The following is a 26,590-nucleotide window of genomic DNA, read 5'->3' as shown; positions in this document are numbered from 1 at the left end:
GTCCCTCCCTTCCCTGCCTGCACGAACACAGCAGCAGCAGGCAACCTCTTTGCCATGGCCACGTACATCCAGATGGAGGAGGCCAGAGGTACAAGATGATGTATTTACAGTTTTGCCACCGATCGTTAATCCTTTACCGTCTCATCGTCTTAACTCCGTTTCGAGCGATTCTAGTTACGTTAGTTTCGTAATTTTGTGCTCTACGCAGTAGTAGTAAAGTTTATCATGTCAGTTAATTATGAATTTATTAACCTAATACTAATTACATTAATAATTAGTTAGTGGTTTCCCAATTAAAAACAATCAGTTTAATTTCGTTCTTGTTCTTTTACGACCGTGCTGATCATGAGGTACACATTAGTAGGAAAATTTATCATGTTTCACATCTTTGAATTTTATAAGTAAATATTAATTTGATTTGTGCTTATGCAATTGAGTTTCTAATTAAAAGTAGCATAGGCATATACTTTGGTCTTTTATAAATTATTGTAAATCTAATTAATGTTACCCTTAATCTCTCTTGATTTATAAGTGATTTAGTTTAATCTTGAAACATAAGTGCTTTCGTTTAGTTATTATATGTTCTTTATCTTTTCGTGTTAAATGTTTAAATGACTTAAAGCATATGTATAATCTTTTATAATTATAAAATATGACTTATGCCAGCATTAATGTCTTTTTAATTATGACTTGCTTAGATCAATTATGAGACATAATATAAATGCTCTATTAGTTGCTCTCACATGTTTTATATTTCTAAAGTAAAGTTTAAATGTTCTATATAATATGAGACATGTTGATTAATAAAATATGATTAGCTTAAACTTGACTTTTCAGACTAAATATGTTATGATTAATCTGGATTAATTATTCTCACATAGTTTTTCTTAATTAATATCAGTAAAGCTTGTAGCTATTTTTCTTTAATAATATAAAGCTTCCGGTAGTCGTTTCCAGAGCGCTCGCGTTCGTAGTAACGAGTTCTCGTTTAGTACGATGTTTTCTCTTGTGTGGTGTGTTGTCTTAGTCTACTTTGTTTCTTGTATGTTTGCCTATGTGTGGTGCTTGCTACGAGTAGAACAAGAATCGTCTGTGAGCGCTGAAGACCAGAAGATTGCCGAATGAAAGATAGAGTGAAGCTTCTTGAAGCAAGATACTTTGGGTGTAAAGCAAGTTTAAGGCAAGTATAGCATGGGATCATCCTTGATGTCCTATTCACTTTAACCACTAAATTTCATATGCATGTGTCCACCTTGATATCCTTTATAGGATTCCCTAGAAATTGTTTACTGAATACCTTGAAACCTCAGGATCTATGCATTTGGGTATTACTTTTGCTAGCGCTTAACATTGACCATGATCTTGATACTTGATTAATAATTGAGCTATAAACTATAAAAGATGACTTGTTAGCAACAACAGGAGGGTTAAATTCCCTCTCTATGAGGACTCATTTGTAAGTGATCATCCGGGACTTACAGTACATCTGTGAGGGCTACATGGCTCTGGCTCTAGTTGCTTAGAAGACCTTTTCTAGCCGGCTTAGAGGATACTGCGAGTTGGGTATAGGACAACCTCTGTCCTGTTGAGCCTAGCTATGGAAGCAGCCTTTTATTTTTGGAAGGGGGGTTCCTATATCCGATGACCCTGCGGCCCTTCCCGGTTAGACAAACTTTTGAGTGGCTTTATATGGTTCTCTGTGTTTTGGGCCTAGCTAACCTGGGCATTTGAGAATCATGACTCACAGTGAAAGTGTACATCTCTGCGCAGAGTTTAATAAACTAATATATCAGCCGTGCTCACGGTCACGAGTGGCCAAGGGATTCTTATGCCAAAGATGAGCACTTGTTTAATTATGCTTAACTAAGTTGTCTTTGAGCTGTTTATTGTTCTTGTATAATGATCATGTGTTATGGGAACTATGGTGCTACCTTGTTGCTAATAAATGCTAAAACTTGATCATACACTTAAAAGCTACTTGCAGTTCAACCAGTGTCAGCTATTTGAACCTCATAAACCCCATGTTATATTTGCTGACTTCGACATGGACTCACCCTTGCAATTTCCCCCACACCTCAGGCTAGATATCAGTTTGCTAGAGTCTGAAGGAGTTAGGCTTGTGATCAACCAGTCAGTTGGATCCAGTGGAGTGAAGTCTGCACCCGGAGATCAGAGTTGTCTATCCGTTGATTGCTTTCTAAGGTTATCTCTTTTGCTAAGTTCGCTATATATTAAGCATTATGAATTGATATTGCCCCTTCATTTGTAGCTATATGTGAGATTTGATTTCCAGGGCTCACATATGGTGTGCATTCGGCTTTGTCCTTGAAACTGGGTGTTACAATGGAGAGGTGGCATGGTCCGGGGAGTCGGTATTTAAGGTCGGGGAGACATGGGGCGCATGCACATGGGTGGAGTCGGGGGTGGCGCGGGGTCTCGTCGAAATCCGACGTGAGGAAGACGATGGTGCGGCTGACATGCAGGGCTGCCTCGTTAGTGAGCCAAGTGAAAGAGGAGGTGGGCGCGTCTGCGTGGCTTGGTTGGGCCGGCCTGCTGGCTCGCGAAGGGAAAGCTAGGCCGCGTAGGGAAGGCGGGAGCAGGCCTGCGCGGTGGAGCCGAAAGAGGGAGCTGCTCGGGCTGGGCTCCAGGGAGAGGGGAGAGAGAAAGGCTAAGCAGGCCGAAAGCCAGGGAAGGAAACTTTCTCTTTTGATTTTGTTTTTCTTTTATTTCAAAATTATTTTCAAAGCTTTTTAAAAGAATTTGAATTCATTTTGAATTTTAGTCGAAACCACTCATCACAATAAATTAATTGCACCCGCATGTATGCACAACCATGTTGCTACATTCTATGATAAATTTTAATTTCATGAAAAAATATTATTTCCTATATTTTATGTGCACAAAAATACATAATTAAATCATTTTAACTTTATTTCAGAAAGAGCAAATTTTTGGGTGTTACACCTTGAAAGCATGTCTCTCTTTTGGAAATCAGAAAATACTTTACAAGAAAACACGGGCTATCTTATTCATCTCTTTTTCTTTTCTCTTTTTTAGCCGGGCATCTGATTACCCATTGTTTTTAATATCTCGAACACTTGTCCATTTTTTCTTAACTCTTTTTTTTTCTTTTTTTAATGAATAACTTTTGCATAGCCCCGTGCTTCTTTTCTGCAATAAAACTTTTAAGAGATAGCAATAAGAACTTTGGAGCATTTATTTGGTGGATATCCTATCAGGCATATTTCTGGTGTCCACTCCCATGTAGGAGTAAAACATTTTTGGGTAGATCTAGATGGAATGGCATGCTTTTACGCCCACCCCAGGGTAGGAGTAGTGCATATATGGGTGGTGTGTACGTGATCTTGATTTTAAGAGCATGACAAACCTCTCATAAGGGTCAACAAAACTTGACTGAACTCAATGCAAAGCAAGCAACATATATATGGAAGTTTTCCTAATCAAACATATATGGCTTTGGTAGGAATTCAAACTTTGTCATACAGGAACTCATCATGTAGCATTTTTGTGTTTTTTTGAAAGATAAATCTTTAGAACTTTAGTATCCATTGGACCAAGATAAACAGCAGCTCAGACCTTCTCATATCATATCCGTCAATTACCTAGACTTAGATCAAGCATATGCTACCCACGAGTTTCAAGTTCAGAGTAAATTATTATATCAAAATAGTCGTATCTAAAACTTAGGAGAATTCGAGGCTGAAAACTAGGTACTTGAAACGAATTACAACAGATCAACTATTCATCATTTCCATTATAAGAGATTATCCTCGGAGTCCATTTATTCAACTCTTAAAAATAGAAAACTAGACACACTTTTTATTTTATTTTCAAGACTTAAAATCACACCCTAATAATATATAACTAGTTAAGATAACTTTTTATTATTATTATTTTAGTTTGTTATGCATTTTTATTTCTTTAGCAAATATATAGCAAACTTAAAAATAGTAAATGGAAAGAAATACTTAGCTAGATACATGGGGAATGCTCTTCCCCAAAGCTAGATGTTGTCGTGGTCGAATATTGAAGTTGAGTGATCCTTTTCAGAGTGGGTTCGCTAGTAGGTGTCCTTCTCATCCATTTGGGGGTTGGTTCAGGAAGATGTACTTCGGATGTAGTGAGACGAAGACAACCGAGTAAACTCACTCTTGATCATATGTACCATCCTACAAAATACCAACAAGAACACCAAAACTAGTGGTCAGCCATTTGGAGATTTGTTGTTCTTGTGGGGTTAAACATAATCTCTAATTGACAAAGTTCTAGCAGCATGTCTGTCTTATTCATTTTCATCATTTTTTGGATTTTCTATTTTTATGATATGCAGAACAAAAAAAGTATGTATGCATGGTATTTTTAATTTTTATGCCACCACGGTGAATATTCCCATGGGTATTTACACCATAGATTCATAGATTTATTCATATGGGGCTTAGGATTTATAATGCAATGATGAAATGCAGCCATGAAACTTTTTATCTTTCTTTTATTAGCACAATGTAAATGAAGAAAATAAATATGCTAAAGTGAAAAGAATTCATGCAATGCTAGAAAGTAAATATGGATAACTACCGATGTTACCTCCCGGCGAGGGTTTAGATTTTTAAGTCCTTCGGATAGGACTTTTCTCCTATCTTGCTCATTCTTTGGGTGCATCTGTCGGTCTCGAAGATGGATACCTTGATGGTTGCACCTCTAGTGATAGTAACTCGGATGATGTCACCTTTTCTCTCCACACCTGCTTGGTTTGTGAACTTGACCTTGGCGGAGTAGGTTCATCTTTCACGGGTTCTTCAGGTTCTTCCCTTTCATCCCTTGGGAGTTGATTCTTTTGGTGTCGAGATGATCGATGTCTCCTCCTAAAGCGGTTCTTTTTTGGCTGCTCATAAGTGGTATAACTATTGAAATAATAGCATACCTTTTCTCTAAGGAATTGGAAGTGGACTTGTCTAGATCCTACATAGATGATCGTGTTAGTGGTGTTGAGGAATGGTCTTCCCAGGATGATGGGTGTATCGTCTTCTTCTTCTCCCATGTCTAGAACCATGAAGTCAGCAGGGGCATAATGATCATGTATTCTTAGCATAATATCTTTAGATATCTCCTCTAGAAATCAGATTGATTGGTCCACCATCTACAATTGCATGTATGTAGGGAACAAAGGTTCATCACCAAATAAATATTCATACATTACCTTGAACATTATGTTTACACCCGACCCAATGTCGCAATAGGTCTTGTGAATGATTATTTATCCAATGGTACATTCGATCGTTGGTACACCAGGATCATCCTTCTTGGCAACGAATGGTGAAGCGAGGAGGTGGTCGTACTCTGATCAGATTGTGTTGATCATTTTGACTGGTTCCTCTGGTGACTGCCTGATCTTGTTCTTCCTCCTTCTCCGGTTATTTTTCTTCTTGGTCACTGTTGTCTCTTCGGGCAGGTACGTCGTTTGTTGATGTCCAGGAGATTGCAAGATACAATTCTTGAAAGAAAACTTCTCCTTTTTATCCTTAATTATGAAATAGATCTTGGCACTGTCTGCGTAGATGATGGCCTTCACGGTGCTTAGGAAAGGTCGACCTAAGATGATGGGTGCCCTTTCATCTCCACCTGTTTCTAGAACCACAAAATCTACAGGGATGTACGATTGTCCCACTCAAACAATGGCATCTTCAAAAACTTAGGGTAGCAGAGTGACTGATCTATAAGCTACAAACACATATTTGTGTACAATAAAGAATCTCCTAAAATCTTCTCATAAATTACCTTAGGCATGATGTTGACACTCTCTCCGAAGTAACAGACAGCTTCCTAGAAAATGTGAGGTCCAATGGGATGGGGATGATAGGTCTCCCTAGATCACTCTTCTTGTCGGGTTGGGAATAATCTATCCACCTTCCCGTCGATGGCTCCGTGTAGTAGTAAGCTGCATTATGAATATCAATAAGATTTGCACTTTCTAGACCTTCTGGTTGCCCTCGAATCTTACCTTTGTCAGACAAAGGAACAGCAGCCGCCAGCTAAGCTATTTGTGGTTCTATCATTTTATTAAAGCTATGCTAGTTCTAAATGGCAGAGCAAAGGTATCCATTCTATTACTTATATTTTCTAGAATTTTATCATTGGTAGCTACCTTCTTAGATAATCCTTCCATGAGTCTAGATTGGCTATCAATTAATTCTCTCAATGGTGGTTGATTGAAGTTATTATAATTGTTACCTTGAGGGTTACCTTGGTAATTACCTTGGTAGTTCGGCCTCTGTTGCTGGTTCCATCCTTGATTCTAATGAGGATGAAAGTAGTTGTTATTGATGAAGTTCATGTCCTCATGAATTTTAGGACAGTTGTTCCCTGAATGCCTAGTGTTTCCACACTCTTCATACGTCATGCGAGAATCATGAATGTGCATGACTTCTTGCTTCTCATTGGCTCAGTGCTCGAGCTTCATCATTAGCATGTCCATCATGGTAGACAACATGTCTACTTCCTTGAGTTGATGCATACCCCCACCTCTCTTATGGGTCTAAAGACGTTCTTCATTCCAACCTTGGTTGGAGGCCATCTTCTCCACGAGAGCTATTGCGGCTGGTATGGTGAGTGACAGGAAAGCACCTTCAGCAGTAGCATCCATAGTCTCACGGGTACTGTTGGTCAACCCATGGTAGAAAGTTTGCATGAGTAGCCAATTTTCCATCCCATGATGAGGACATTCTGCAATGTAATCTTGGAAACATTCCCATGCCTCAGGGATAGATTCATCATGTTGTTGCTGAAAACTTGAAATTCTCCCACGCAGGGCATTAGTCTTGCCCGTGGGAAAGAACTTGGCTAGGAAGGCAGTGGAGCAGTTATCCCATATAGTATTTCTATCTTTGTTGGCATAGAACCATTGCTTCGCCTTCCCCAAAAGTGAGAATGGGAAGAGGCGAAGTAGTATGGCGTCTTGGGTCACTTCTTTTATGGTGAAAGTGCTACAGATCTCCAGGAAATGTTGGAGATGTGCACTCGCATCTTCATGTGCCTTCCCACAAAACTGGCTTGCTTGCACCAAGTTGATTAGGGCTGGCTTGAGCTCAAATCCATTATCTCCAACATTGACTGTTGGTCTAGTATGGATGTTGACTGTAGTTGGAGCAGAGAACTCATGGAGAGTCTTGTTGGCCATGGCTTCAAATTATGGTGTTGAGCTTCGCCTTGTCTGGTTGTCTTCTAGTTCTAAAGCTGAGACCTTCTTGAGTTTGGCTCTAGTTCTCCTGATTAATGCTTCTGGATCTTCAACGTAGTTTGTCAGAAGGTCAAAACCAGTCATACATTACCCTACATAAGATACACAAGTAGATAAAACAAGGGTAAGCCTATTTGAGCAGAGGTAAATGGTTATCTCAATCACATCAATAAGTATAAGTTTATCAATACATCCTTTGCCTAGGTACCTTCCCCGACAACGGCGCTAGAAATGCTTGTCGGTATTTATTAACTTGTCACTTATTTTAGTAACCACCTATTAATTACCTACATCTCCTAACATTACTTTACTAGATTGTCATCCCTAGTGATAGTGCCAGAGATGCTTGTTGGTACTGCCTAGCATCACTACTAGAATGATACTAAGTAGTTCTTTATCATTTTATGTGACTAGAAAGAATATAAAGATATATGAATGAAAAGGAATTTGCAAGCACATAGATAATTATACCATTGTAGCACTTCATCCAAGAGTATTCCAGGTATCATTATTTATATTTTACCACAGGGAAGGTCTAGCATGGATAAGTATTGATAATTTATACCATTGATGGAGAAGTAAACCATAGCCAATATTCTACTCATAACAGGGGTAAGTCATAGGATAAGAGATATGAAAAGTATTGATCAATCATGATGATAAATCACTCAGAGTACTCCTTTCTATGGCATTAGCATGGTCAGGTAGAATATTAGAGGAATAATTCCTAGGTCATTCTTAATTACATGTCAAAGCATACATTGATTAGTGCAATTACACCTAGGAATCATGGCTAAGATCATCTTTATATCTACACATAAGGGATATTACTAGGGAAGAGTAAGAATAGAGCTTATCTTCTATCGTAATCAGATCCTACGTGCTACCTACATCGGGGAGTGGACTACAAAGGACTCAACGGGAGTATCACATCCACAATCTACCACATGGCCCGTAATATAGGGTGTATCCATAGGTAAACAACGTATAAACACCACGCTTACACAATGTCGACCACTCACCGCGTGTACTTTGGAGCGAGCGCTATACGAACTTATGCATAAACGTAATGATAAACTAGCTATACTAAGTATATAATCAAAGTACACGATGAACATTATAACAAAGAACATAAATAAGATGAATACTAATATTGTCATAACAATTGTAGCAAGCATATAAAAATAATAGAGATACAAAAGGGAGGGGGTACAAGGATTATACCAAACCACGCTCTTGATGGTTTATAATGGTTGTTAACTACCTTCAATAGCTACCTAGGTCCAGAAATAATCATGGTTAGTAAAAGATACCTACGCTTCTGACATAGCCTGGGAGGTAGGTTGTAGATGGTGAGGATGACAGATCAAGTGTTGTGCGAGCTGCTGAGGTCACCGAACGGATTCATCCCATTGGAAATCAGCGCGAGCCTGACCTTCCTCGCCTTGTCGCCAAACTTCTAGAACTTGACGTTGAAATGCTTCCACTGCTTGCCATCAGAAGGGTGCCACAACCTGCCATCGTCCTTCCTGCGCTCATCAGATGCATGCCAGGACATCAGCTTAGCATCCTCTAGGTTCTCGAATATATCACGCAGGCGATCGATTAGGAGCAGGTACCACATCGATAGGGCTGGACTTTTCCTCTACATGTAACCCTCTTCTTCCTCGTCCTTAGGAGACGAGACTTGCTTCTTTGCGGTACTCTTCTTGGTCGTGTTCTTCTTCTTCGGCCCTCTATCACACTTGATTTTAAGGATAAAATGGGATGCATAATCTTATGTGTGCCCAAAGAGCAGTCACACACATAAGTCGACAAATTTTAGATAGTATCATCACAAGTGTTTATTACATCATGTATAATAAGACAGAGTCTTCACATAAATGTAACGGAAGTATAAAGAAAAATCTCTCGCGAAAGCTCCATATCATAGGGACGTCAACTGGTTGACCACAAGTCTAGTAATCCTCAGGAAAGTCATCGTTACCATAGCCATCTATTACCCATCTAGGATTTTTATCCACATAATGAAAAATAAACAAGCATAAGTATGTGTCGTACTCAACAAGTGTAACATGGGGTTCATGAGGCTCAAAAGGCTTGACACAGGTTTAACAGCATTCAGCTTTTAGTTGTCACAATTTTAGCATAAGAGTAGCAACAAGTTGTTTTAATCTCAAAGTAAAACACATGATCAATGTGAACATAAATAATGAATAGCATAAATGGATAATTCTTAGTGATCATCTATTCCATAAGGGTCCAAGTTCGCTCATGACCATGAGCACGGCTGATATACTAGTTTTACACTCTACAGAGGTTGTACACTTTCACTGTGAGTCGTGATACCCATATGCCCAGGTTCATTACTCCCAAAACACTTCCAAGGTGAGCAGGCAGAGTTCACTACGAAGCCTTTCAAAGGTTCATCTAACAAGTTAGGGCCATTAGATTCACTCGGCAAACAAATGTAGAGCCCCCCTTCCCGATGGCATAATGATGCGTAGCCTGTATACAAGGAGACAAAGGCCGCACTATACCTGATTCATCAAGCCATTCTTATGCCAATAAAGGTAACCACTAACAAGCTAGAAAAGGTCCTCGTACTGAGCTAAAGCCAGAGCCATGTAGCCCTCACAGCTGTACTATAAGTCCCGGATGTTCGCTTACAGATAAGTCCATAGGGAGAGGAATCTGAAGCATTCAAAAAGTAGCTAAACACTCCAGCCCCCTGTTTCCAAGTTGCTAAAAAGTCATGTTTTAATGTTTATTGCATATACCATTAGTCAAGTTACAAGATCATGGTTTAGTTGAGCACTAGCAAAGCTACCCAATGCATATCCCATAGGAGACAAGGTATAAGTTCAATTCTAGGGAATCCCTAACAAGGTGACACATGCAATATGAATTAAATGTATTAAAGTTGATAGGAAACAAGGATGATCCCATGCTATACTTGCCTTGAACAAAGCGTTCTTGGTGATCCTACTCGTCAAAGTAGTACTATTGATCACCCATGAATTGCTGACCGTCTATACTCGATAATCACAACAACATACAAGCATCCAGAAGCAATCATGCATATCAAACAAAGGCTATAGATTAGAACAGTACACCAATCTACACAAAATCAAGATGAAAAGTTTGTAAAACAAATCTACGTCTTGCTATGAACACACAGACGCGAAGATAACGAAAATCGAAGCTAAAACGAAGAAGTTATGAATTAAACAAGATTTCCTTTATTAAAATAATAGATTAAATCTAACCTCAAATTTTAAAAGATCAAAACATACATAACAGTAGTATGAACATGTAGATTACACAATTATGAATCTAACACGACTTGAACAAATCAAATCGGAGTGTAAACGAAGATTTTAGGGCTAAAACAAGATTAATGGCAAAACTGTAAATAGATGAAAACGAATTTTGGATCTAACCGAAGAAACTACGTTATCAAAAGAAGAAAACGTATTTTAGGAATACGCTTTGGACCACGGGTTAACACATAGAAAACTTCAGGGGCTTGTTTGCAAAAAGGCTGGCCGAACCGGTATCAGTGAATGCCGGTCGTTGGATCATGATCTAACGATCCAGAAATAGATCGGGCGGGGAAATAGCAACATCGGCTAGCCGGCGGCGACACCGACGGTGGCGCCATTGACGGAGTCGAGCGGCGCAAGTGGTTTATGGCCTACGGTCCACGAGGAAACAAACTGAGGCCACTGGAAGATAGAGGAGAAAGCGAACTCGGCTAGATAGCTTACCGGAGTGCGGAGCGACAAAGGGCGGCGCTCGGCTTGGCGAAACGGGCGGTGATGGTGGCGCTAGGGTTTCGCAGTGGCGCGGCGATGCGGGACGAGACAAAGCTTGCTCTAGGATTGGTTGGAGGTAGCATGGTGTGGCTACTATTTATGGCTAGGGAAGACTTGGGAGTCATGGCAAGGCGATGCGTAGCAGCGGCGGAGTCAGAGGAGGAGGCGGTAGTCGTGTCTGAGGTGGTCACGTGTGGGGGAAGAGAAACAGTGCGCGGTGCGGTGCTAGGCCTCGGCTAGGATGCTGCGGAGAGAGAGAGAGAGCAGGCCACACAGATGAAGGACTAGGCCATGGCGGAGAAAAAAGGCTAGAGCGGGCCAGAAGAAGGAGAGGAAGAATTCTTTTTTTCAATTTCATTTCAAATCCAAATTCAAATTCTTTTGCATATTTTGATCAAAACCAAGCATCACAAAATTAAGTATGCATCAGCATGAATGCACAAACATGTGGCTAGACCTTATATTTGATTTTCATTTTAACAAAAGTTCTTATTTTTCTAAATTTAAATGCTCACAAAATGCATAAATAACTCATTTACACCTATTTTAAAAATGATACAAATTTTAGGGTGTTACACCCTCTCTCGTCATCTGCATCCGCGCAACAATCTGCATTCCTCTTGTACCGACTCATGCCACAGCATGGACAGCTCTGCAAGTTCTCATACTTGCCCAATATAGGATATAGTGGTTAGGGCAAGCATGGAACTTTTTAAGCTTCATCGCCACTGGCCAGATCAGCTTCTTCGCTCGGTAGGTATTGGCGGGCACCTTGTTACCCTCTGGGTATGTGTCAGCAAAGATACGTAACAGCTCATTAAAGCTAGTGTCGAACCAGCCATGGCGAGCCTTCAGCATCAACATCTAGAGGTTAAAACACAGTGTCGTCCAGTGCTTCGGATAGTCCTTATAGAGGGGATCAATTGTCGCCTGCTTCATCTCTCTAAATTCTCCAGCCACCTCGGGCTCCCAAACAGAATGTTGTTGTGCTAAAGATGGTTAGTGATTGACTCAAAAAGGTCCACAGTCTCGGGATCCCTCACTGGCTCACCACCATCCCCATCATTGTCGTCAGCCGTGTCTTAGAGCAGATCATCCATCACGATGTAATCATGATCTGCATTGTCGCCAGTAGCAGCATTGCCATGCCCGTCGGCCACTGCTGATGAGGTTTGTTGTTCGACATTCACTGCCGCCGTCATCGTTGTCGATGAGTTCCCTCCTCTAGATGCACCGGCACTCGGATCCTCTGCTTCCCCGTGATACTTCCATACGGTATAATCCTTGACGAAACCATACCGGACCAAGTGAGATTTCACTATGTCATCTCCATGGGCAAAATGGTTCTTGCAGCTCTTACACGGACAGATGGTGAGTTCCTGCTTTAGACTCAGACGATGCCTTTTGGTAGTGACAATAAACTTTGTCACATGTTCGAGGGAAGCTGGATTCAGCCTCGATGTCTTGTACATCCATTCCCTGTCCATGGCCGCTTACACCTTGTAGACACAAACAATGAAAATGGCGCATATAAGCATAGCAGTACGGAAAAAAGAAAGCGGGGTAGCTCTAGATCTAATGATTTCTCTCTCCTCCAAATAGATCTAGATCTAGATCTTGAGAAAAAGCACCCAAATCATAGAAAAGAGAGAGGATTGAGGGTTTGAGAGCGAGAATCAACCTCTTGCAGCGCCCCCCTTCAACAAATCCAAGGGCAAAACCTCTCCCCCTAGAAAATGGCCACTTTTAGGGTTTTGAGGTCAAAACCCTAAAAAATGAAGGAGGAGCCACAGGGAAGGACACTGGCTGCATTTATAGCCTAGATTAACCAAGGTGAGCATTATAAAGAAAACTCTTATGTGGTTGTCTTATAGTAAACGCCTCAGTTAATATATTGACCGAGGCGGTTGCCTTAAAGCAAACACCTTGGTTAACAACGATTAACCGAGGTGGTTCCTTATAACAACCGTTGCGTTAGGGTAACCGCCTCAGTTAATTAGTATTAATCATGGCGGTTACGTTAAAGCACTCGCCTCGGTTAAGGATTAATCGAGGCGGTTGCTGGCCTGGCCACCCAGCCTCGAATAACCGAGGCGGGCAACCAAGCCACTCGCCTCGGAGCCCAAATGCCAAACACTGTGGAAAAGAAATTATGTAGTAGTGCTAAGTACTTAGGCTACCTCTAGCTACCACTTGAAACCTATATGTACTAGTTTTGAAATCATCAATCAAGTCTATTACTTGCAAGTTTTTTTTCACAGTGTGACTTCTCATGGCATGATTAGTCCTTTAGCGTCAACACAAGTATGTTTCTTCTTCACGCTAGCCTTGGTCACTTGGTTGCCAAGTCATTACTTGCCCTTCACCTTCTCTTAGTACCTCGAAACCATTTCCTTGCCTAAACATTGACTTACACTTGCCATCCTCAAGTAAAGCTATGCCTTTCAATAATGAATTTACATTTAAAATTTCTTTCCTCAATTTACCATCTTTATATCAAGGATTAAGTTCACTTTGGCCCCTCGATTCTTGATTTTGTCTAATTTCAACCCCAACTACAAAACCGTCTAACTTTGACACCTCAACTATAAAAACCATTTAATTTTGACCCTAGCTATCTGAAAACCACTCAAAACTGCCTCAGGGGTCAAAGTTGAATGAATTTGATAGTTGCGGTGCCAAAGTTAGACAAAAGAAAGAGTTGATGGGCCAAAAATAGACTTAATCAAGTACATCAGTTTTTAGATTTTTATAATTTTTATATATTTATAATTTTTATATATTTAGATTACTTACAGATAAATATTTATGTGTTTTAAAAATCTACCAACACATTATTTAGTTTTATATATTCATTTTGTCATTACGAATCTAAATTTATTTAAAATATAATCTATATGTTTAAAGTTCTCATATTATGTTTTTGAATTATTCTAACAAATTTGGATGGAGAAATGACCAAGACCAAAGTTGTAGATCTCAATGAGATATACAACTTTGTAGCTGATGTCTTTTTTTATTTGAAATCATTCATGGTCGTAAATTTTTTTTAATTGTTTTAATGAACTCAGATGGAGAAATGACCAAAACCGAACTTGTTGATCTCGATAAAATATACAAGTTTGTAGTTTATGACATTTTCTTTAAAGTCATTGACGGTCCCAAAATTCTGTTTGATGTTCTCATATTTTGAAATTCAATTTTTTTATTGTCCTAACGAACTCAGATGGAGAAATGACCAAAACCAATCTTGTAGATCTCGATAAGATATACTCCCTCCATCCCAAATTGTAAGTCATTCCAAGAATCTTGGAGAGTCAAAGCATCTCAAGTTTGACCAAGTTTATATAATAAGATAATAACATTTATGATACCAACTAAGTACCAATAGATTCTTTGTTAATTATATTTTTATAGTATACCTATTTGATGTCATAAATCTTTGTAATTTTTTTTATAATTTTGGTCAAACTTGAGAAGCTTTGACTCTCCAAGATTCTTGGAATGACTTATAATTTGGGATGGAGGGAGTACAAGTTTTTAGTTGATGACTTTTTCATTTGAAATCACTTATGGTCTCAAAATTCTGTTTGAAGTTCTCCTATTTTGAAACTCAAATTTTTTAATTGTTCAAAAATGAATTCGGATGAAGAAATGACAAAAACCAAAGATGTAGACCTTGATGAGATATACAACTTTGTAGTTGATGGCTTCTTCATTTAAATCATTTACGGTCCAAAAATTTGATGTGTAGATAAATATTTTAATACACATAAATATTTATCAATAAATAAATCTAAATATATAGTTTTTTCATAAATATCTAAAAGACTAAGTACTTGATCAAGTCTATTTTTGGCCCCTCAACTCGTGCTGTTGTCTTAACTTTGACATCTCAACTATCAAAACCGTTCAATTTTGACCCTGAAAGCAGTTTTGAGTGGTTTTTAGATGGCTCTAGGGTCAAAATTAAACAGTTTTAATAGTTGAGGTGTCAAAGTGAGATGGTTTTGTAGTTGGAGGTTAAAATTAGACAAAGGCAAGAGTTGAGGTGCTAGAAATGGTCTTAATCCTTATGTCAATATATTCACCAAATATTATTCTTCTCTAGATAGATTGTCAATAAGCACACTTTATTGATCTAATGGCGTTCATATTTGGTGAGAAAGGTAAATTTTAATAACCCACAATTCTATAAACATGTTTTCCACAATTGAGACCATAGATATGCATGTGTTCATGCATGTCTCTTTCTCCTTTCCACCTTGTGGATGTGATTTTCTCAATATACCATAACTTGTGGGATCATTGTTTTGGCTTATATTTGATCTCCAATAAACCATACCATTACATTTTATGGGGCTAAACAACTGTTCAGACACTTAGCAAAACTCATTAGTCTATTAATCATGTCGTCACTCAATTCACCAAAGCCCACTTAGAGCTTAGATATTCTTTCAATCTCCCCAGTTGTGGTGATTGATAACAATCCAATTATAGCTTTTGCAACTAATATATAAATAAAGATTCTGAATTATCAGAAAATTGCATCAACTGAACATGTGAGTACTTGTGTAACTTGAGTTTTGTACTCAAGAAAAACCCAAATTCCTGAAAAGGAAAAAAGGGAAGAATAGCCAAACGTATAGTGATGTCATAGCTCCTAATAATCAGCCCTTATTCTATTAGGAATGATTGCTTTTGCATGAAATGAGAAACCTGACCCTAGCATGTTACTTCTTTTGTAGATTGTTGGAGCGTTTGACAAAGGTGTCACATTGTTCACCATGCATGACCTTGTGCATGACTTGGCAAAATCAGCCATGGTGGATGGAATTTTAGATACTAATGAACAAAGCTTTACTGGAGAACCCAGTTGCTGTTACAAATTGCTCACTGATTGTAGCAAGCCACTAGAATCATCTACAAAATATCCTGACAAAATAAGAGCACTGCGTTTTGTAGATTGTGGCCAAATTGAGCTACACGGTAGTGCATTTTCACGTGCAAGGTCCTTGCTAGTCTTGGATTTAAGTGATTGCCACATACACAATTTAGCAGCTTCTATAGGTGAATTGGTGAAACTGAGGTACCTTAAAGCTCCAAATATTCAGAGTCAGATGATTTTGGATAGTATCACCAATTTGTCAAAATTGATTTACCTCGACCTAAGTGGGTCTAAAATGTCAGCATTGCCAGTGTCAATTAGTGTTATTGAAGGCCTGATGTATCTTGATATCTCAAATTGCTCACAAATTAAAGAACTGCCAGAATCATTTGTTAACCTCAAAAGGTTGGTACATCTCGACTTATCGAACTGCCATAAGCTCGGAGGTGTATCTAAAACTTTGGGTGGTCTTACCAATGTCCAATATTTGAATTTATCACGTCAAGAAAATATTCACAACAGGGCTCCTCTCCAGTAGCTGCCACACATAATTGGCAATCTCATTGAACTCCGGTATTTAGGTTTATCAGCGACAATGTATGATGTGTTTCCGAATCAGGCCACAGGTGATGAAACAGAAACATACGGTTTCATTGACCATATTTCTACCCTTTCCAATCTAGAGCATCTTGATCTGTCTCGTAATGGTCGCATGAATGGTTTACCTGAAAGTATTGGCAGACTCAGGAAGCTGCATACACTGGACCTCTCACACTGCGCATTGCTACGGTGGATTCTAGAATGTATAGTTAAAATGGATAGCCTGAAGATCCTGAATGTGATGGGCTGCCCTATGCTAGATAAATCTCCACTCCCTCGACTGAAGAAGCTTGCCTTGTTGCCGCATGTTGTGGTCCACGCTGACGATGGTGAGTCCAGAAGCAATATTAGTGTGGTTAGGCATACAAATTCTCCAGTCCTGCACATAAGTGGCCTTGACAATGTGAAGTCTTCTGAAGAAGTCCAGAGAATAAAGCTGATAGAAAAACAAGAGATCTATGATTTGAAACTTGAGTGGACCAGCGATGCTCCAAGATCTGTGGAGGACATTGAAGTGTTGGGAGAGCTTGTGCCACCAACCATCTTAATGTACTTCCATATGAAAGGTTATAACAGTGTGAGCCACTACCGGAGACCGGCTCTTTGCCGAGTGCCAAGTGGATTGCCGAGTGTTTTTTTTCGGGCACTCGGCAAAGAGCTTCTTTGCCGAGTGCGGAAAAAAAAACACTCGGCAAAAAAAAAGCACTCGGCAAAGAAGCTCTTTGCCGAGTGTTTTTTTTACACTCGGCAAAGAAGCTCTTTGCCAAGTGTTTTTTTTGACACTAGGCAAAGAAAATTTCAAAGCACATTTTGAAGCAGTAAATTAATTCAAATGAAAAAGTTTTCAACTACAAAGTTGTATAACTCATCAAGATATACAATGTTTGTTTTGGTCTTTTCTTCAAATGACAAAGTGAAAGTAAATTTATTCACAAATCTAACATATCTCTCTTGTAGTTTATGAAACTACAAGAGAGATATATAAGATTTGTGAACAATGTTAGAATGACCATGTCGGATGAACAGATGACCAAACAACCAAAATAAACTTTGTAGATCTCAAAAAGTTATGAAACTTTGTAATTGGCAACTTTTTGATTTGAAATCATCTTGTCATGCAAAACTGTATTTGAATTCATTTAGGGCGTCAAACAAGCAATTTACACTCGGTTTAGTATAATATGTGGGGAACCAAAACGGAATCTAGACATAGGTGGCAGTGTGGTGCAGTGGTTAGAGAAGGGGACGCGCGAGGGAGAGGTCGCCGGTTCGAATCCCGCCGGCGTCGTAGTCGCGAATTTTACGTGAAAAAATGTCGGAGATGGGCGGGCGCTGGTCGGTGGGGGCTCCACCGATTAAAAAAATTCCATTTTTTTCGGGTTTTTTTTTCAACTTTGCCGAGTGTCGGGCACTTGGTAAAGGCTTTGCCGAGTGCCCGACAAAAGGCATTCGGCAAAGTCGCCTTTGCCCGCCCATTTTTTGCCGAGTGGCCTTCGCCGAGTGGAGCACTCGGCAAAGCCTTTGCCGAGTGTAAATTGGGCTTTGCCGAGTGCCCCTGGCACTCGGCAAAGCCACTGAGTCCGGTAGTGAGCTTTCCAAAATGGGTTCTGTATATTACTCATTATCTTTCTGGTCTTATCGAGATTAAACTGTGGGATCTACGTAAATGCAACAGCCTACCACCTCTTGGTCAGTTGCCAAACTTGCAACGGCTAGTTATGGGAAGAATGGACAGCATCACGACAATTGGAGATTAGTGTTCATTATGCGGTGGCCCGGGGGCTTTTCCTCGACTGAAGAAATTTTGGCTATGCCATATGGAAGAACTGCAAGTGTGGAATACAATATACTCATATGGCGACGGCGAGGATGGTATGAACAAACTCATGTTCCCAAGCCTTGTGGAACTAAAAATAGATGACTGCCCAAAGTTGAAAATAGAACCATGCCCTCCTAGAGCTATGACATGGGCGATAGAAAAGAGCGATACTGTATTGTCATCATGGGGGGAGGAGAGAAAAACCTTGGCATCCTCCTCGGCTAGACATGGACTAACAGATGATGTGAGTGTGACGGTGATATCCAGCAAGGTGCCTCTGCATCAGTGGAGATTGTTTCACCACCTCCCTGACATCACCAGGTTAAACATCATAGGTTGCACTGATCTAACATGTGAGTCACACTCATTAGGGATCATCAGAGATCCCACCCTCATCACATCGCTATACCTAAAAGGAAATCATCTACCAGAACTTCCAAAATGGTTGGGTAAGCTTACATCTCTTAAAGTTATGGATACAGAGTTGCACGGGGCAGCTAGAGGCGCCGCCTGAAAACATGAAGCAACTCACTTCCCTACGTCTCATGTTCCTAGATGATTGTACAAACTTGACAACATTGCCACAATCGTTGGGAACGCTAACCTCTCTAAGACAATTGTACATCAAAAAGTGTGCAACGCTGAGTGATTTGCAAGAAAGCATGCGGAACCTCACCTTCCTCGAGTGCCTATGGTTGGAGGATTGTTCAAGCTCATTGACACTGCCAGAATGGCTGGGCGACCTTGCCGCACTCGAGAAACTATGCATCTTTGATTACAAGGGCGTCACGTCTTTTCCAGATAGCATACAGAAGCTCACCAAGCTTGAAGTTTTACAAATCATAGGTTGCCCTGAACTGGTTGAGTGGTGCAAATTAGAGGAGAACAACAACAAGCTTGCTCACGTCAAACACAAGGTATATATATGCCCCAGCTGTGCAATCTGCGGTGTCTCTCTTATTTCCCATTGACTGATCTTTTATTTCTTCATCATCTTCATATAGAAATTATTCTAGTATATATGCTTCTCTTACAAGATTGTATTTTAGAAAAAAAAATTTAATTGTTTACGACCTATGCAACCGCACATAGTAAAATTCTTATAATGTTTTCAGCTAAAGAGCTAATCAAATTCTTACAAGATTGTTTGGTCAGAAAAGTCTACCTTTCTTGGTACATTAGTCTATATGATTCCATTGTAATTTCTACGGCACTTAGTTCACACAACACATACATTTAGCAGTCAAATTACTCCTAAATACGAAAAAAACAGATACCTTCCCCCTGTCAGTTACTGACGTAAGAAACCACCACTTATATTGATGAGGCACGATATGTGAACATTCAAATTAAACATCCTATTTTCTATGGTATGTAAACTATGTTCTCAATAATAACAATAAAAAATATATAACCAAATCTATACCTAATTAATTGTTGACACAAAAATATGATGATGTGATCAACACACAGCAAGCCAGAAGATCTGAAGTGGAACGAGACCAGAGATCTGCTTGGCTTCAACAAAGAACCAATCGATTCTGAAAATCCAATGACGTGCCAGTCAATTTGACCCGCAATTGACAAGGAGAGAAAATCTTATCAGTAATTTACGATAGAACATGTTGGTGTTATACTAAACAGTTCCAAATGTACGGCCAGATAGCCGATTTAATGAGGCTATCGACTAAACAGTCGATATCCGGCGTATCCATGAAAAGAGTATAACATGCGAATAAAATCGATTGTTTAATATAAATGAATCTACAAACAATTTGAATCTAATCTATCATCATCAACAGTGAGGTTCGATCGGATCGATGCAGCTATGATAATGATAACAAACTAAAGTCAAAGAATCTATAAAACCATCTATATGTTGACAGATTCATGAAAACATGCTATATACGTGAGAGTATTGGCAAATCGGCTAAAATAGCCGATGCAGTCATAGCAAACAAATAGAGTACATATCTTGATCATGAACAAGACCATTAATCGATAACTTCTAATCTAAAGTCTTACCAGTGAGGTTCGACCAGATCGATGCAGCTATGGTAGTGTCATTAGATTAGATCTCATTAACTAATGAGTTTATTCAAGATTGAAACATGCCTTTGAATACATACTATGTTTGATTGGAATAGAAATAGAACAGCCGATCTAGCGGAATTAAGCCATCAATCATAAGATTTAAAGCGTGACCAGACTAGAAGACGACCAATTAAGATGATATGATGTCGATCTATCTATATTTCAATCAGGTGATTTTGTTATAATTAAAAAACATTAATTATAACAAGATCGATAACTGGTGAATCAACTAAAAACAGCAAGGAAATCATACTAATCTTAGCAGATTCGATAACTGGTGATATTGTATTAAACAACAAGTTATTTAATATAAGATCGATAACTTTGATCTATATTATGATTCGTAAGGGATCAATCAGCTGATACAGCCTTACAAACTACGATACAGATCGATAACTAACTTATATTATGGCTCATAAAAGGTCAATCAGCTGATGCAGCTTTACAAGCCCAATACAAGTCGTGACGGTACTTACAAGCAAGCTGGAGGTCGATCAGACGATGCAGCCCAGTTTGTTGAAGAACTCGTCGAGATCTACAGTACTCCTACTCCTAATGCGATGGTGAAAGCCGAAAAGATTATATTGATTGAATGTTTGTCCCTTTTTATAATAACTAATGTCTAATATTTGTACTCAGAACCTAAACATGAATCCTACCTCAAATACGACTCATTACAATTCTTGGAATAAAAGAAAACTTCCTAACTTAATAATAACTTGGACCCTAATTTTCCTTATTCATAGAGTCTGACACGTCTCCTTGGCGCCACCCAAATATAGCCCATTGACGTCGTCTGCTGACGTCATCTATAAAATAGTCGATTCTAACATTACATCTAAATCAACTGGTACCTATTCTCATCCAATCGATTCCTTGATGACACAATCCCGAAAGCTTCGAGTTCCTCATTCTTCTTCCCAAATTTTGGTGTAAACACATGCCCCCTAATTATAGGATAAAAATGATTTTATTACAAAATTCCTATTCTGTTCCCCGTGTTGCAACCACTCATTCCAAAATAAACGCATGGCCCCTGACTTCTCGGGCCAAATTATATATAATACCCCAACAGTATCATCTCCAATTCACTCGGCCTGCTTATTTTCCTCTTCTTTCTCGAATAAACTTCAACAGCCAAAACTGCCACCGCCAAAATCCTTAACCCTAGCAAATCCTCTGCTCTACCAAGCTACCGTTCAAGTAGCCTTCCTCAGATTTAGATTCATTTAGGCTACAATGGCAACCAGTGATCACGTTCTCGAGGTATGTTTCCAAACTTCTACCTTTCAAGTGTTAGCCACTATTCTGTATTTTCCTTTTTTCTTAAAATCATCCCAATTGGTCTCTAGGAAATGAGGAATGAAATTCTGAGTCCATTAGCTGTTGTTCCTAATGCCTATTATCTTGGACCCATGGGTGATCCTAATCCATCCAATTTCATCAATCAAGAAACCAATCGAATCCCCTTCAAACAATCTGTAGTAGATTTGTCTTCTTGGAACTCAAAAACTCCCTTTAGAAACTGGACCAAAATGCCTAAGGGGTGGAGGGATTGGTTCCATAGGGTATTAGAGAAAAAGACTGAAGAATGGGAAATTTATGACTTGAATCAATGCCTGACACTCTCACTGTTTGGAATCGAGAGGAATGACTCACTTCTGATTTCTGCATCTTACTTTTGGTCCAACACTTTGAATGCTTTTGTTTTTGGTCATGGTCCAATGACCATCACTTTGGCCGATATTTACATGTTGATCGGCCTTAGAATAATAGGATCAATGCAACCCTATGATTTCTTAAGTGCTGGGTCTAAAAAATTAGCCAAAATATCAGACTGCACAGGATGGGCAAGCTATATTCTGAACCATATTGGAATTGGATCAATTGTTGATGAAAGAGAGCATGTAGCTTTCCTGAACATGTGGCTAGAAAAATTCATCTTCTGTGGGTCATCTTGTGGACCAACTTATAATCATAAATACATGGCAGAACGTCTAGCAGTCGGCAATGAAATCCCCATCGGAAAATAACTGTTAGGGTCTGCTTATCACCTGATGCACCAAGTGTCTATTCAATTACTAAAAGATGAACCAGTGCATACCATCAGTGGCCCTTGGTGGTTAATACAATTGTGGTTGAGTCTGTACATGCATAAAATTGTAAGACCCAATCACAGGAATCTGAGCTTCCCTTCTTCCAACTTTGTTGAAGATTATAAAGAAAAAGAAGGAAGAACTCGACAGTGTATGAATTATGGTGAAGTTGCTTCAGCCATAACAATTGATGTTGATATAGGCCACCTTTTCAAGGATTTTTCAAAGGATTTGATGCAAACATCTTGACTTAGCTGCCTTATGATGAAGATGAAGACAATGAACTAGTTCTGCCAGTCAAATTTCAGTTTGAAATAGGTTGCTCAGATGAAACAGCTACTGCAATTTTTAGTTGTATTATCAAACTCTACGCACTGCCAGCCGAATTTCACCATGGCCGTGGCAAAATAGCCACTAGTTCTTTTCTCCCAGATAACCTTCCAACTTATGAATTCTATAATCCTTCTATTGTAGCCCATCAATTCGGCCTTGGTCAACTACCTCCTCGGCCATTCTTTAGGAACATTCTGAAGCCACGAGAAGGTATCAATGAGATAATGGAAGCTTCTAGAGTTTTTCAACTAGGATCAGACCTTTCTTCTTTTTGCCTGCATGAATGGACAAGAACTACCTTCTCCTCAAATTTGTTTGATTCCCGGTGGCAAGAATGGCACTCTCACCTCTTTTGCAGTCCAATTCATCCCAACTGTTTAGCCCTAGATGAAGAATTTGCTTCTGATAGTGAGGTAATTTACTACTTTTTCCTTTTAGAAGGATTATCCAACAAATTCTCCTATCAATTCATCTAACGAATTCTTTTGCAAGATGCCGAATTTGATCCGCTAGGCGTGGACAGAAAAGGGCATCCCATAGAATATTATCCACCATGTCCAGCCTCAAGAATGGGATCAATTGCACCTACTCTGAAAAAGTTGATGAAAACCCTAGTTGCCCCAACAAGACTCATATATCAGTCTTCAAAATGCAAGACAACCCAAGGTGTAACTCAGAAAACCACCACTAGGAAGAGACTTCGCAGAACAAAATCAGCAATTGCTCAGGTAACTTAATTTATCTTCCCTCTTAAGATGATATCCAACTTCTAATTCAATTCCTTTCTTGCAGCCATTGACTATTGCATCTCAATCTGCCTTGGGTGCTGAATTGTTGTCCTAAGCATTTGAATCAGTGCCCACCAACCTCCCATCGGCTAATCCTCCTAAGGAGCCAATTACAACTGAAATAACCGATGCTTCTAACAGACCCAAAACAGTAGAAGATGAGAACCTCTCTACTTCACCTCCTGATACTACCAAGGTATCTCCTCATGCCTTCTAATCTTATGTAATCCTTACTCTTCTCTGATCATCCTCCTTTATTAGATACCACCTGAGAAAATATCTGCACAAGAGCAAAGGTCTAACAATCCAACAATTGAATGTGACTGTTGTTGCTGATACCCAAACCATTGATTCTCCAACTTAGCAAACAGTCGATGGTAAGAAATTCATATGCTCATTCTTGTCCGTCTATAACAAATATAAACCAAAAAGCTTCTTGATGCTTGCAGACACTAGAATCAAAAGTCCAGAGCTGATTCAACCAAATGTTGAAAAAGATGTTGGCACATCATCGGATGTTCCATCTCCTCAGCCAGAGCTTCTTCCAAAAAAGGTATTGTGTCCTCCTCACCATTCATCTCATTGTCAACTTATCTACCATTCCTAATAAAACTCCTTTTGTTCACATGTAGACACTTAATTCTCCAGCTTTGAGCTACTCCTTCAACTTTGAAGAATACTTAGATAAAAGTGAGATTAGCTCATCAGCCATCTCTTCTCAAGAAATCTTATCAGACGAGACCAAAAATCGGCTAAAAGACAGCCAATGCTCGAGAGGAACATAGGCAATTTGGTCCAAGATGCAGTTCCAATGAGAAGAATCTTCTTAACCATTAAGAAGGATCTACCCATAAATCTTGCTGAAGCCTTGACACCTTTGTCCAACATCGAAGATCAAGCTACCAAGGTGAAAAAGGCTCAAAGAAACCTGATGAACCATGAAGCTTTGATGGCTAAGAAGAACTCTAACAAGCAGAAAGCCAAAGAATTGGCACAACTGATCGACAATCTGAAGAATTCTTCTTCCAAAATTGAACCAGAACTAAATCAACTGAGAATTAGGTGTGCTGAACTGGAAAAAGAACTAGAAAGTGTGAAGGCCACCATCGAATGTCATGAATCCAACTTGACTCAGATCCCTAATGCCATTAGACAATGAAGCAAGAAATGCTTATCAAGGTCAAAGAAGGAAAAGCTATTCGCAGGAGTCTTGAGAGCATTCCTGGATCAGTCGAAGAAGATAAACAATAGATTGCAGAAGTTGATGCTATTCGACTAAAAGCACTACAAGCAATCCATGATGTTCTTAACTTGTAATTTACACTCTAGTATCTATAGCACATAAACTTGATGATAGTTGTATTTTTGGTTTGGCTAGAAGAGCCGATTTGAATTAGCCGATTTCCAATTTCTAACTTTACTCTGACTTAACTAAATCTAGAAACGGCTTTCATCACAAAACCCTTTGAATCCCTTCTTAGTTATTAATGTCGCATTCCCTTCGACATTAATTGGGGTTACTTTCCCACGTTCCAAGATATCTACCATCTCACCTTTGTGGCTATAAATACCAGCCAAGGGCTTTGGCCTCAAACACATCTACATTTGCAACTGTCTCATTCTCTTGCATCTTTCCTTCTTCACAAACCCTGTAGCAGTTTTTGACTTTACTTTCAAGATCTAAAATAGCACCCATGGCCGGCGAAGATAACCGCGACAAGTGTGCAGCAGAAAATCTCCTAGAGGAGGAGATGTCGGTGAGCCAGTGACTCCACCGCATGAGGCAGGACCAAACGACTCCTACTCCTATCAACAGATTATAGTCTGATGTGTCTGCAGGTTTGTCTTGAACAATAGGCTTCCTCCTCCTCCTCCCAGTGCCAGCGAGCCCTCCAATGCTGAGTCTGCTACCGCCCGACGCTTCCTCCGACTCCTACAACGGCAATGATGCCCGGCGCTTCCTCCAAGAATGGAGGACAGCCAAGGACCATTACTTTGAGGCAACTCAAGAGAACGGTCAGCTTGAGATCCTCCTCGAAGCCTCTCAAGCCGCCCTCCTCGCCACCAAGGAAGAGACCTACGCCGCCCAGGCGCAGTTAGCTGAGTCCGACGCCATGGTGGCAGGTAAGATGAATTCCAAGAAAACCTCTGTTCTTATTTTCTCTACCTTTGACTTGATAGTTTCTTTGTTTCTATGATTGATAGCCCTAACGATGCTCCAACAAGTGGCGAACGCGGCTACAGTGGCCATCAATGCTCGCAGCCCCTTACTCATCAACCGCCTGCACGACGTCCCGATGCGTGTCTAGGAGATCGCCCTCCACAGTGTCTGCCATAGCGCAGCAGTGGCCCTAGCCGCGGCGCAGGTCTAGACAAGGCACGAGCTCCGCACCATGCAGCTGGGCTTCCCAGTGGCCGACGACCCTAACATGCATGAGGACTTGATCAAAGACTTCAACGATGCAGCTGCGACCATCGTGGACATTACATCCACCTAGGATGTAATCAATAAAGTTCTTGATTAGTTTGTACTAGGAACAAACTATCAATGAATACAAATTTTGCTTTTCTTCATGAATGTGTTTCTTAATCTATTGAAATATGAGTCTGATTGCCTTTATGTGTATTTTTGCTCTATAGGCGATACATATCGTATTGGCTTTTTCCCTTAGGGTTGATTTTTGAACTAAAGGCGATACCCTCCTGGTACTGGCTATTAGAGTCGATGACTAAATAAATCGGCTATTAAGTATTAATCCAAATGCTAGGATAATACTTCTTTAGGAATTTTCCATTGATTGCTCTATCAAATTCTTGTTCCCCTTCTAGCGTTTCCAAAATATAATGTCACACCCCAAAATTTCTGATTTTGGGTTATGCTTAGAAAACACTAAATAAA

General features: G+C 39.7%; 1 non-coding gene and 1 pseudogene across 1 annotated transcript; both read left to right on the top strand.

The window, feature by feature from the left end:
• Nucleotides 1–26,000, top strand: part of LOC136507116 (putative disease resistance protein RGA3) — a 67,915-nt pseudogene extending 41,915 nt beyond the window's left edge.
• On the top strand, nucleotides 6,723–6,829 carry LOC136509742 (small nucleolar RNA R71). Its single transcript, XR_010772485.1, has one exon. It is a non-coding gene; the product is annotated as a small nucleolar RNA R71 (small nucleolar RNA).
• Nucleotides 26,001–26,590: the final 590 nt, after the last annotated feature.

This window comes from Miscanthus floridulus, chromosome 15 (assembly GCF_019320115.1).
Source record: "Miscanthus floridulus cultivar M001 chromosome 15, ASM1932011v1, whole genome shotgun sequence".
Classification (NCBI taxonomy): domain Eukaryota; kingdom Viridiplantae; phylum Streptophyta; class Magnoliopsida; order Poales; family Poaceae; genus Miscanthus; species Miscanthus floridulus.
The sequence above is the reverse complement of the archived record's forward strand: the minus strand, read 5'-3'. Positions and strand labels throughout refer to the sequence as shown.